The following is a 14,379-nucleotide window of genomic DNA, read 5'->3' on the forward strand; positions in this document are numbered from 1 at the left end:
ATACACGTACAGAAAAATGATTACAGTTTCAGAAAAATTGGATAATTTGTTCAAGATAAATAACTTCGCAACTTGAGTTAGTAAATAAAGCATTGATCCACTTTGTAACACCTCCGTTTTTTATCCCGATCTGATCTGATCGAATAGCAGCCCAATATTTATTATTAACATGACCGTGAACCTAATGGGGCTGGTAATCGGAATTGACTGCTACGGAAATTGTTACTTCCCAGTTCGTCCTTTTCAATACTATAATACTGAATGTATGGTAATAAGGAACACCAACACAGTTTTACTAATTACGAACTTATATTCTTCTCAAAACACAAAAAGGAGACAGCCACTGCCTTCGTCATACATATCTAATTACAGCTAATCTCAGCACAGGCTTTCTTCATTTGCCATTATCGTCACAAGCTAATCCATCACTGCATCCAACACTGCAATCCAAGGTTAGGCCGGCGCGGTAGACGCGAAATTAAATATCGGCACTAGTAACGTCACTGCTCACTTTTATAAAGATACTTCATCACTTTCCCGGTATTTATTTATTATTTAGGGGTCTAAAAACGGCGATGGTGACACCCTTCTCGGTTAAAAACCCTGTATTCCAATAATGGCCTCCACACACACACCATTCCCGCCAACCACTCTGGCGCATCTCGACACCTGCTCTCGCAACATGTCACAATCGATTGTTCGCCCTATCGACCTGTGCCGAGTGCAAAGTTATAGTAAGGGCCTACGGACCCCTTACAACTTCTGGCCGTTCTGCAACAGTTAGTCTGCTTGGCTTTGATTGATAGAGTTGTTGGATGTGCTCCTTGGGAATATCGTGCCGAATTCCAATTGAGACGTTATATCGTCAAAATACCGAGCTGCTTGGGGGGGGGGGGGGGATGCCCATAACGCTCCAGACCTCAACTGGTGAGAGATCCAGAAACCTTGCTGTCAAAGGTAGGGTTTGGCAAGCACGAAGTCAAGCAGTAGGTTGGCTTTGTCTTGTTGAAATGCAAGCCCAGGATGGTTTGACTTGCAAGGCAACAAAACGGGGTGTAAAATATCGTCGACGTACCACTGTGCTGTAAGGGTGCCGCGGATCACACCCAAATGGTCCTGCTGTGAAAAGAAATGGCACCCCAGACTATTACTCCTGGTTGTCGAGCTGCATGGCGAGCAGTAGTCGGGTTGTTATCCTACCTCTGTCTGGGGCGTTTCCAGACACGTCTTCGTCCTGGAATCTCATTTACTGGAGTTTCATTGTCTTCAGTGATGAGTCCTACTTCGAACTGGGCCCCGAAGACCAGCGAAGATATGTCTGTATACACTCCGGACATTCATGGGCTTCCAACGTACAGCCGCCCGCCAAGCGGCCCAACAACCAGTAGTGATTATCTGGGGTGCCATTTCTTATCATAGCAGGACCACTTGGATTTTCATCCACGGCACCCATATAGCACAGTTGTCTATCGACAATATTCTACGCCCCGTTCTGTTGCCCTTCATGGCAAGTCGTCCCGGGCTTACGTTTCATTAATTTTATCCCTGCCCACACACGGCGAGAGTTTCTACTGCTTGTCTTCGTGCTTGCCAAACCCTACCTTGGCCAGAAAGGTCGCTGGATCTCTGTCCAACTGAGAACGTCTGCAGCATTACAAGCAGGCCTCTCCAACCAGCTCGGTATTTTGAAGCTCTAAAGTGCCAATTGGACAGAATTTGGAACAATATCCCTCAGGGGTTCGTCCAACAGATCCGCCAATCTATGCCAAGCCGTATAACTGCTTGCATAAGGATCTGAAGAGGACACTTAAATAAATCATCAAATTTTTCTGAAATTGTAATAATTTTGTTTGTCTGTAGATGTACAAATGTACATCACATCCACTGATTTCCGTCCCTTTCGGAGGACTACTTTGTGATGCGACGTTCTTTTTCTTTCTGTTTTTGTCTTAGAGTGTATTGCAGATTTTTAAAAATATTCTAATGTGTACTTATAACTGACTGTTCGTTATCACATTAGGCTTCTTCATCATGCCATGAACTGTCTGTCATGTTATACGCATTGTTTTATCGTCACCTTCTGGCATCATTACACAACCAAAAGATTGAGTAGCATAAGTTTCATTTCAGAACAAATTAATATTTTTGAATTAATCTTAAGATTTTTTAATGTAGTGATCTAAAATAATTGTAATTTACAATTACTACAGTGTTTTAGTCCTGTAAAATTTCCTTTGTGCGTATCTGAGCATCCTTTAAACATCCTGTTGTTCTTTCAATGCTTCATGAATTAGCTCTCACGATGAGAGCTTTTATCGCAGTTAGTCTCAAACGTGTCAGATGCCCCCAAAAATGATTTCATCTACTTAGTAACGCCAGAGGTGTTTTATTTACTTCTCGGGCAACACTATGAAAGAGCCATAGTTTTCGTACTTTCATCTTCTCTTTGTGTGACGAAACAAACAAACCGCAGAAACTGTTCTTAACTAGCACATACAAATACTTGCTCTGCTATACTGTCAGTAACTATAACAGCTAATAGTTTCCTATGTGAGTCTGTAGACGGGATATAACTGAACCATATTCTTCTAGTAACTAGGCAAAATGTGAAAGGGTACGTGACTTACATTCATGAGTCCAAAAATTTTATGACCACTGCCCGCTGGGCTTGCGTGGACGTGCCACGGTCAGGAAAGCATTTAAGCGCAACAGAGACCAGTAAGGAAACAGTCCAGAGACAATAAGGACCGCAGATAGGGAAATTCACCCACATAAGTAACTATGTCAAAGGGCATATTGTTATGACTTGTTTGGGACGAGCATGTCTGAATCGGGCAACAAGGTAGGCGATAAGGTGTTCGACGATCACGCTTCATCACAGAAATCTGCTTTATAAAGCACGATAGGAGATGAAGTAAAGAAGATTTGACAACAGAGCACAATTCTGGTACAGGGGCAAGTGTTTCGGAGCACAATTTTAAGTGCACGATATTGAACATGGAACAGAGCATCAGACGATTCCTATGTGTGCCTTTGCCGATCCAATATCATTGTCAGTTACTATTGCAGTAAGCATGGGAGCATCGTCATCGGACATTAGACCAATGGAAAAGAGTCGCCAGGTCGGATGAAACAAGTTTTTCCTTACACCAGCTCGGTGGTCGTGTTGGGATACGCCCTCATAGGGCGAACGGCTGCTCGAAACATGCACTGCGTCACAGACAGAAGCAGGTACCGGTAGAAGGAGTATTATGCTGTTGGGGAAATCCGCCTGGGTTTCCATGAGACTTGCGGTAGTAATCGAAGGCACCATTACAGCTTGGACTGCCTGCACCCCTTCATGCTTGACGTTTTCCCCGACGTCGATAGTATCTTCCAGCAGGATAAACGCCCACTTCTCAAGGCCAGAATGGTGCTGCAGTGGTTCGATGAGCACGATAGTGAACTCACGCTGTTGTCTTGGCCACCAAATTCGCCTGAACTAACATAGTGGGACACATATGGGAAGCTATTGGAGACACTAGCTCCGCGCTCGCAAACGACCAGCCTGTTATTTACGGAAATTGCCTGACTTGTGCGCAGTCATCTATCTCATACGAACTTTTCGAATACACACGACAGTTTACTGCGTTTCAGGCCTGAAGCAGATGGTCATAACGTTTGGTGCATCAGGCATTTCACTTTAGTAACTCTTAACTTCTTCATAACGACCTCAATAAGTCAACGATTAACCCTTTACAATCTTTCAGTCGTTTTTTTCGTACATTCTTTTACAACTGTCCAAAAAGGCTGCTGATAAGGGGTTTAGTTAGATTTCGATCCTCCGTCAAATAAAACATTCACGAACAGGAAAATATAGAGATCCATATATGTTATCCCACGTACTCGGCATAATTACCGTGATAGTTAGCGCTTAATAGCAAATACTTAGGGTAAATATACGGAGAAGACAAGTAGGGAAGAAAGATACAGCACGAGGACCATGATGAGTAGCGAATTAACGTTTTGCACTTTCACGGTTGATTTCGCGTGTCTCCATCAATTATCTGACCAACTTCAGCTATAAAAACAATCGTTATCAAATTCCCTTGCAAGTAATGGCTCACATAAATGCTAAGTGCCAGTCATTAAGCTGAAAGTTACATGGCCCGTGACGTAGTTTGGTGGGAGGCAGACTATCTTCTCTGGCTGGTCTTGCGAGTCATGTAGTGCTCCAGTGCTAGAAGTCGCTATGTAGTTAATAACACTAATAATAATTTAGTCAGCATACAACACTTACTTAACGTTCGCTAAAAGGCAAGTCTAAACTGGGCGGAAAGGAACTTTATCGCAGGAATTTATTAAGAAGAAATTATTCAGTGCAGAGTTACATAAAAAATACCTTAGCGTACTTTTAGAGGACATAGAGCAATGCTAAAAATACTCTTCCATTTATTTTTTTACACTGAAGAGCCAAAGATACTGATACACCTGCGTAAAATCGTGTAGGGCCTCCTGCTTGAACGCTAAGGTACCGCAGCACGACGTGGCATGCACTCTCGACTAATGTCTGAAGTAGTGCTGGAGGGAACTGACACCATGAATCCTGCAGGGCTCTCCATAAATCCGTAAGAGCACGACGGGGTGGAGATCTATTCAGATCAGCACATTACTAGGAACCTCAGATAAGCTCAATAATGTTGATGTCTGGAGAGTTTAGTGGACAGCGGAGATGTTTAAACTCGGAAGAGTGTTCCCGGAGCCACTCTGTAGCAATTCTGGATGTATGGGGTGTAGCATTGTCATGCTGGAATTACCCAAGTCCGTCGGAATGCACAATAGACATAACGACCTGGCTCATGCCAATCAGCAAAAACCCCCAAACTACTACTACGTCTACACTCCACGAGACATTTTATGGTGTGTATCAAAGACTTCTGGTCTCACTGCTTCTTATCTATCCTCTTTCCTGTTTCAGTCACAAGTGGTAGGCTCCAAGAACGGCTGTCAGTAAACCTCTATCTCATTTTCTCGATGTGGTCTTTCCACGAGACGTTGTGGCAAGAAATAATGCACACTTTTCTTGGAGGAAACGCTTTTCGAAATCTCACAGTAAATCTCTCCATGATGCACAACGCCTCTCTCGCGCCGTCTGCCGCTGGAGTGTGACGTGTATCTGTGCAGTACGCCATGAAGCTCTTCTGAGGCTAGAGGAAAGCAACAGGATAAACCTACTTTTGGTCACTGGTCACTCATAAATTAATAACAATGAACAAACAGATAGGCTAACCAGAACAGGAACGGCTGCTCTATTTGCTGGATTGTAACGTGTCTTCACCATCAATAACTCCTCCTGAACAGGCCATGAAGGCCCAACGGTACCGACCGGCCGCCATGTCATCCTCACATATAGGGGTCACTGGACGCTGATACGGGGGGGGGGGGGGGGGGGGCGGCCGCGATGGCCGTGCGGTTCTAGGCGCTGCAGTCCGGAACCGCGGGACTGCTACGGTCGCAGGTTCGAATCCTGCCTCGGGCATGGATGTGTGTGATGTCCTTAGGTTAGTTAGGTTTAAGTAGTTCTAAGTTATAGGGGACTGATGACCTAAGATGTTAAGTCCCATAGTGCTCAGAGCCATCTGAACCATTTTTTTGATACGGAGGGGCATGTGGTCAGCACACCGCTCTCGCGGCCGTATGTCTGTTTCCGAGACCGGAGCCGCTACTTCTCAATCATGTAGCTCCTCAGTTTGTCTCACAAGGGCTGAGTGCACCTCGCTTGTTAACAGCTCTCGGCAGACCAGATGGTCACCCACCCAAGTGTTAACCCAGCCCGTCAGCGCTTAACTTCGGTGATCTGACGGGAACCAGTGTTGCCACTGCGACTAGGCCGTTGGCCACCATCACTAAGACGACGATAAAATCAAAACTACAGAGCTTAATTAGGAAACAGCACGGTGAATACTGGACAGTGAATAAAAACACGACAGGCTACTGATGCTGAAGACGTGTTTCAGGAAAGTCTCTGTATGTCCATCTTTTTAGAGATGGTTGCGAACTCGGCTGTTCGATAGAGAATGTTAAATTAAACACCTTCCATCCGTCAAGTTTCCAACCTTATTTCATTTGGCAACCAGTTTCAGCGTTTTACTACACCATCTTCAGGTCCCTGTTCGATGTGTAGGACGAATCTACGCCGATTGTGATCGAAACAGGGGCCAGCAATACTGGTATTAGCAGATTTTTGTATAGTGATCACTTCAACCATCACATGCCGACTCGCAGGCAGTGTTTGAAGTGATCATTATAGCAAAAATCTGCTAATACCAGTATTGCTGGCCCCTGTCTTGATCACAGCCAGCTAGAATCGTCCTACACGTCGACCAGGGGCCTGAAGATGGCGCAGTAGAACTATGAAACTGTTTGCCAAGTAAAATAAGGCTGGAAACTTGACACCTGAGAGATGTTTAATTTTGACATCCTGTTTCAGGAAAGTTCTGCGGTCCTGGATTTGGACAGGAGACGGATTAAACTCATACCTGTATTAGTACAGGTACTAAATACTGGCCATGGGAACTACAGAAAACACTTGCACTCTGTGGGTATAGTGAAAGAAGCCCCTTAGCTTAGACCATGTGGAGAGGGGGATGAAACCGCACGACATTTAATCTTCGAATGCGAAGCATTGGAGGCCAAATGGCACAATACTTGGGTAATAAACACGTTCCGTGCCATGTTGACTTCAATATTAGGAAGAATGCTATGCCCGTAATATTTTGAACGTAGCATACTTGAGAGGACTGCTATGCCCGTACCGGGCAAAACATTAGTCATCCCAGAGAAATCATTGCAAGCATACTTTAATACAGTTTACTTGCGCCCTTAGCCTTAATAATCACCTGGATTCGGTTGGGAAGTGAGTCAATTAGATTGTGAGGGTACGTCACGTCCAGGATAAGCCACTCGCTGAGGATTTGATTTCTCAGGTCCATCAAACTGAGGGGATGCTGATCCCGGCGTTTTACCCGCTGTTCGAACATGTCCCACCGATTTTCTATGGGTTTCACGTCAGTTGATTTTGCAGTGCAATCGAGATGTAATATGGTGGGGGCATTATCAGAAAACCAGTCACATATTTTTCCAGCCAGATAAACGTTTGTTGTGGTCTTTATCTGCTTGTGCCAGCACAGGCCTCTTGCGAGATGACCGACTCCAGATCTTCGTTAGAGGCAGTTCCCGTCGCACGGTCTCTCGCTAACTGTTGGGGACGGACCTTCACTACCGCCTGCAGCAATTCCCGTTGAGTTTGGAAGCGATTTTTATTCGCAGTACATGAAACAAGTGTCCAATTCCTCTAAGTTGGGATCTTCTTCCGACCACAATTCTGATGTGTTTCGTGGCTACAACAATGCTTCTAGGCGCGTTGAAGAGTCAGTCGCAGAACATCAACAAATCCAGCAACTTCACACTCCGTATAGCCATGGATAAGGCCAAACATGATTGCCCTTTTTTTGCCACTCTGCCACATTCTTACATTTACCCATATTTCGATATAATGTCCACTTGAAACATAAATGTCTCTCTGATCGCTATTGCCTTACGCTCACGTAACTATTCATCCGTGCGTGCGCACTGGGGTGACTAACTTTTGGTCTGGTTAGCTTATTACGGGTATGGCAGGCCTCAATAAGATGTTGTACTTGAAACATTACGGTCGTGGCATTGTTTTCAATACTGAAGGCAAGGTATTATTAGTGTCAAGCCCTGTAGAAACAGTGTTTAATAAAGTTCTCCTACAACACTTTCTGGGTACTGGCTGATTTTACTAGAATGACAGGGAGAGGAACTGTACAATGAACTCAGTTTCAACGCGGCTAAGACCACTTTGTTTTTCTCCCTGTGTAAATCACTCAATCGATCTCCCTAAAGCTCCCACAACGTCTAAACAACCCAGTGCTTCTCGCTAGATCTTCTAGTTTCTTTCTTCTATTAACCCAACTTGGTAAGGGTACTTCACTGATAAACAATAGTCAAGAGCAGGTCGATAGACGAGTCGTGAACCACTTCTTTTGTATGTGAATCGTATTTTCTTTATAAAATTAGTGAAAAAAAGCAGCCTTGATCGCGATGGTTAATTTACTTAAATGACCAGTTTCGGCCTAGGCTTAGGGCACCTTCAGGCAACACCATCAGCTGAAGTTGACGATGCATAGTACAGTTAGTTGCCCTCAGTCGCTGAAGCTGCTCTGACTGAGGTCAACTGACCTTCTACGTATCGTCAACTTCAGCTGATGACGTTGTCTGAAGATGGTCTAAGCCTAGGTCGAAACCGATCGTTTTAATAAAATAACCATCGCAATCAAAGCTGCTATTTTTCACTGATTTTATATAGATTACAAGATCGCTGTTGTCACAGAAATGTTACCAAAAATTTTGAATTTTTCCTTAAGAATCTTCCAATGAATCGTAGCCTAACATCTGCTTTTCCTAATCGTGCTTTTCTGGCATGACATCCTGAAAGCTATGGATCAAGGTGCTCAAGTAGTTGTATTATTTCTTGACTCGTTAAAAAAATTTTCCTTAGTGCCACACCAAAACTTACTAACGAAAGTTCGACACAACAGTTTGTGGCTGGATAGACGATTTCTTGGTAGGGAGCTGTAGACTGTTTTGTTGGATGGAGTGTCGACGGCATATGAAGAAATAGTTTCAGGCGTGACCCAGGAATATATGTTGGGGCCCTTTCCCTTGACGACGTATATCAATGGACTGGCACACAGTATTAACAGTAAGCTCAGACTTTTTGCAGATGATGCAGTTATCTATATAGAAGAACAGTATCAAAAAACTACCCAAATATTCGGGTCTTATTAAGATTAAAAAGTGGTGGAAATACGGACACATTTTTGAAATGTTCAGTAATGTATAACTGTACACTTCACAAAATGAAAAACATTTAGTATATCGTGAATACGATATCAGTTAGTCGCAACTGGAATCAATTCAACTCGTACAAATACCCGATCGTGACAATGGATGTATGAAATGGAATTAATCACATAGGTAATAGGTAAAGCAGCTGTGAGAGTCCCGTCGTCTGTAGGATATCGAAAAAAAACCATCAATCTACATAGGAGATTGCCTATAAAACACTCTTGCGACCCATCCTAGATTACTGCTCGGTAGAATTAACAAGGGAAATGGAAAGTATACAAAGAAGGGCGGTGGCAGATGCATGAAGAAAGATGCAAAGTATCCTGCGAAACCTTACTTTCAAGAACAGGCTTTGGTGATAAAGCTAGGAATACACCATAACCCTTCACATCTAGTGTAGGGACTGTGAAGACAAGGTTAGACAAATCACAGCAATTATAGAGGCATTTAGCCAGTCCAGTCATTGTTCCCGCGTAGGATGGAATGGAACGGACAGAAACTCTATACGGGGTACTCTCTGCCGTGCGACTCAATTTGGCTTGCGCTGTATGGATTTAGTGTAAGTGTAGATAAGTTTCTCTATCGTTTAGTCAAAATGCGTAGGATACTGAAATAACTTCAAAACGATCGAACTTAGGTGCCATATCCGTTCCCCCTTAACATTAGTTAGTGTAAAATTTTTTCGACACCGAATTTAAATATTACACACTGTGTTTCGTCATGTTCAATGAAACGTTTAGAAACTATTTTGTGGTCCACGTGACAGCGAAAGGTCAGGATCGAAACAGAACTGTAATGTTAGCTAGAGTCTCTTCCTAAAATTCTTTGAAGAAGAAACAAAACGCATCAACGCATCATTCTTGGGCTCTTGCTGTATGAGTAGGAATGCAATAGCTGTTCTGGGTCAAGAATGCGCTGTGGCCGTTACCCAAACTTTGTCAGGTGGCGAAACACATGGCGGCATGATGCCACACCCCCACCTTCTCTCCTCTCCTAAGCCACGCCACTTCCTTGGAAGACGGTTCTTCGGAAAACTTCGCTAGCACCATGCTCGCACACCACACATACATTTACACAGTTTGGTCTCCTAAGTATTTTGGTGTCATAAAAAATGAAACAGAAGATTATAGTGAGTGCTATTCTAAGGATGGGTGATCAAGAATAAGATCATTCTCAGCCAGTGGTGATGGCTATTGCATAACTGTCCACCTTACAGGCATGGTAGGCACATACCACAAGAAAAACACTCAAATATGTACTCCACAATACAGGGTGTCCCCGGAGCTGTGGTCAGTATTCAGGGATATGACAGGAACTATCATTCGAAGCATAAATATTATAAATATTCTGCAAACTCGGATCTAAGCTGTGTTCCTTAAGAGCTACGAGCACTCCTTCTACTTCGATATTGCGAAATAAATCTCCTCTACTACAAACTCTTTGCTGTCAGTATTCTAGGAAGAGGTAGTATGGACCAAAACAAGAAAAAATTGTCAGTAAACATAAGCCCCAAAATGCATAACTTAAGAACTATGAGCACTTGTTCAGTAGGAAATATGTGCTTCACACTAACGAAGATGAACAGGTGCTCGTAGTTCATAAGTCATGCACTTTATACCCAATGTTTAACGAACACTTTTTTCTAGTTTTGGTCCATACAGCCACCCTCAAGATATGGTAAACAAAGAACTTGCAGTAGGAGAGATTTGTTTCACCGTATCAGACACGGAGAACTGTCCATAGATCTTCAGGTACGCAGTTTAGAGCCTGTGTTTGCTAAACTCTTTTGCTTCGAATGGTCTTTCCTGTCATATCGCTGAATATTGATCATTGTTCCTGGGAGGACTGTATATTTAACTAAAATATATTACTGACGTTTTTGATACATTTTCATATAGATAAGAAACGAGGTTTACTATAGTTTCAGATGCATAGTTTTGGCTACTTTTCAGTCACCCAACTACCCACACTGAACTCCTTTTCTAGATCGCCACCCAAAAGACACACTAAAATAAGATTATTTTAGTATTTTTGACAGAGTAACAAGCAAGAAATGGTCGTTTTCTGTGTGTCTTTTGGATGGTAGCTGGAAGTGGTTAGTTGAATGACTTTGAAAAGAAGCCGAAACTAATTCGCTGAAGGTATAGTAACACTCGTTTCCCACCTATATAACGTCGTAATGCGTGTCGCCACCTGCCAAATTTCGAGGAACGGCAGAGTGCATTTGTGACCCAGAAAGCTCATGATACTCCTACCTGCGTGGTTCGTGTCTCTGGTGGAAAAATAGGTGCACTGCTCTCACGGGTGGATACGAGTTGCGAGGCGTGACGAATTTGTATTAATCGGTGTCTCCTAGTGAAGCTTTCCAGAAACGAAGAGCAAGGCATTACACGTAAATGGTTAATGAACCCGGTGTATGTTGCCACGCTAAGTCAAAATGGTCGAAAGTTCTAGGATCCAATTAGACGTATTGTCGTCCCAATCGCTGACACCACCGTAAGATCATCATAACCACCAGCATCATCACAAGAGATAATGGCTAGTTAAATAACACAATGTAGATAGCAGTTCCGGTGACCACTTTACGTGTTTACATAAATAGAAATTTTGTTTATACGTCAACTATTGCAGTTGTTCGTTGTTACACCCAGTCATGGGGCTGTTCATGTTGAAAATAAAGTTTCACGTATAGTAATTGGTAAGTGATGTGATTTGAAATCGTTTAATATGCGAACGAAGCATTTACCGAGTAATTTTTCTAATTAGTTTCATAACAGAGAAGAGATTTGATCAAAAATTAATGTGCTTGAGCAAGCAAAGAAATTCACACCAACACTCGCTCTTCTCACAGAACATCCGCGTATTTAACAGAAAAAGGGGGAAGTGACGAAGAAAGATAACGGTTTTATGTCCAGCAGACGATGACGTCATTAGAGACCGAGCACAAGCTCGTATAGGGCAAGGACGGCGAAGAAAATGGACTTTCTTTCAAAGGTCCCATCGTAGAATTCAGCCTAGAAGATTTTGGAAAACGACAGAACGCAGATATCTGGTGGCTGGACAAGAAAATGACTTCATAGCCTTCAGTACCTCATTTCCTTCGATATGCGGATCCAGCCTATTTCCCACGGTTCTTCATTGGGTAACATGTAGTTGTGGCAGGATATGTAGACCTTCAGTCTCAAAATTAAACAAAGTAAGATGGTAATTATTGATTTAACCCTAGCAGTACCACCGTAAAGTGTTAACACCAAGAGGGAGGGCGGCAGTTAATACTTTATGCCCACCATCAAAAATTCAAAAAATAAAAAATTTCATAAGCTGTTGTTGACTTTCATTAAAAAGCACTTTTCAAATAGGGACTGAAGTTTAAACATGATTCAGAACCTGAAAGTATTTCTTAGAACAATCTTCGCAAAATCGACTCATCTCGTATAACTAAGGGGCATATTTTATGACCGCTGCAAAAAGTTAAAAATCCGATAAATCTCGCTGACTTTTATTCACAGGATACTTTTTAAAGGATCTTGAACCTGAAAATATGACATTGTGAAAAGTCACATCCACTACTAAGACTTAAATTTTTGAGTTAAGTTTAAATGAAAACTTTAAAACAATTACATAATATGGTCTAAGAAATCATGAAATCCAATAACAATTTTTTTCAAAATGTTTAAATACAATAACTAGATAAAAAGACTTTCAAAAGGTGGGCATGAAGTACCCCCAGCCCCGCCCCCTGGTATTGAGAGGATTAAAAAGAATCTGCTGGTTGAACAATTTTTTCCTTCTATTCTATATTTACGGTTTCCTTTTCCGTATTTGTACTGCGTTGGCACTGCGTTATTCCATCATATTGAATAACGGGGAGAGTGAGTCTAATGAATTTGAGTCTATTTCATTTTTCTTTCTATTTACACGTTTAGTTCCGAAGGACCAACTTGAGGAGCGCATCTCCAAGGTCATGGAACGTGTTAGTACATGACATTACAGCTTAAAGTAATAACAGATGAAGTAAAATGTTTATGAACGCAAAAAAAGTCAAGCCATAAATTTACGTAAACGTAGTCAACAATGTAACATAGGAATCAGCTTAATTTTTCAACGAACTCCTCGACAGAATAGATGGAGTGACCCATGAGGAAACTCTTCAGTTAAGATTTGAAAGTGCGTGGTTTACTGATAAGATTGTTGGAGTCTTGTGGTAGCTTACTGAAAAGGTATGCAGCAGTATATTGCACAACTTTCTGCACAAGAGTTAAGGATGTGCGATCCAAATGCAGATTGGATTTCTGCCTAGTATTAACTGAGTGAAAGCTGCTAATTCTTGGGAATAAGAACTGACAGTAAAGAATACCTATATAGTGAGAGGCCAGTGTCAGAATACCGAGCTTGTGAACAGGGATCGACGAGAGGTCCGCGAACTTACACCACTTACTGGCCGAACTGCCCATTTCTGAGCCAAAAATGTCATTTAGAATGAGAAGAATTACCCCAAAATTAAATACCGTATGACATAAGCGAACGGAAATAAGTAAAGTACACTAATTTTCGAATCGACCGATCACATACTTCAGATACCATTCGAATAGTAAAAATGCAGCATTAAGTCTTTGAACAAGACCCTGAACGTGGACTTTTCACGGCAGTTTACTGTCTACCTGAACACCTAGAAATTTGAACTGTTCAGTTTCACTAATCATATGACCATTCTGTGAAATTAAAACGCCGGGTATTGTTGAATTGCGTGTTAGAAACTATAAAAACTGAGCCTTCGTTTATTTTCTACAAGCCATGAACTTATGTTATGAACTGCAATACCTGAAACAGAGCCAGTGTTGCACATTACATCCTTTACTGCCAAGCTAGTGTCATCAGCAATATTTTAGAATTACCTGTAATCCTAGAGGGCATATTATTTATATAAATGAGGAACAGGAGTGGCCCCAACACTGATCCCTGGGGCACCCCCCATTTGACTGTGCTCCACTCAGACCCCATATCACAACCATTCTCAACACTGTGAATAATGACCTTTTGCTGTCTGTTGTTAATGTAAGAGGTGAACCAATTGTGAGCTGCTCCCCATATTCTACAATGGTCGAGCTTCTAGAGCAACATTTTGTGATCAACACAATCAAAGGCTTTAGTTAAATCAAAAGTTATGCCTAGCGTTCGAAACCTTTTGTTTAATCGATCTGGTACCTCACAGAGAAAATAGGATTTTCAGTTGTAAAACCACTTCTAAAGCCGAACTGTGCGTTTGATGGCAAATTGCGTGATATAAAGTTATCAGTTATCCTGTTCAATAATTTTAGCAAACACTGATGACATAGAAATAGGTCTAAAATTGCCTACATTATCCCTTTCTCCCATTTTATAAAGCGGATTTACTGCTGAGTACTTTAATCGTTGAGGAAACTGACCATTCTTAAAGGAAAAATTACAAATACGGCTAAGTACAGG

This window comes from Schistocerca serialis, chromosome 1 (genome assembly GCF_023864345.2).
Source record: "Schistocerca serialis cubense isolate TAMUIC-IGC-003099 chromosome 1, iqSchSeri2.2, whole genome shotgun sequence".
Taxonomy (NCBI): domain Eukaryota; kingdom Metazoa; phylum Arthropoda; class Insecta; order Orthoptera; family Acrididae; genus Schistocerca; species Schistocerca serialis.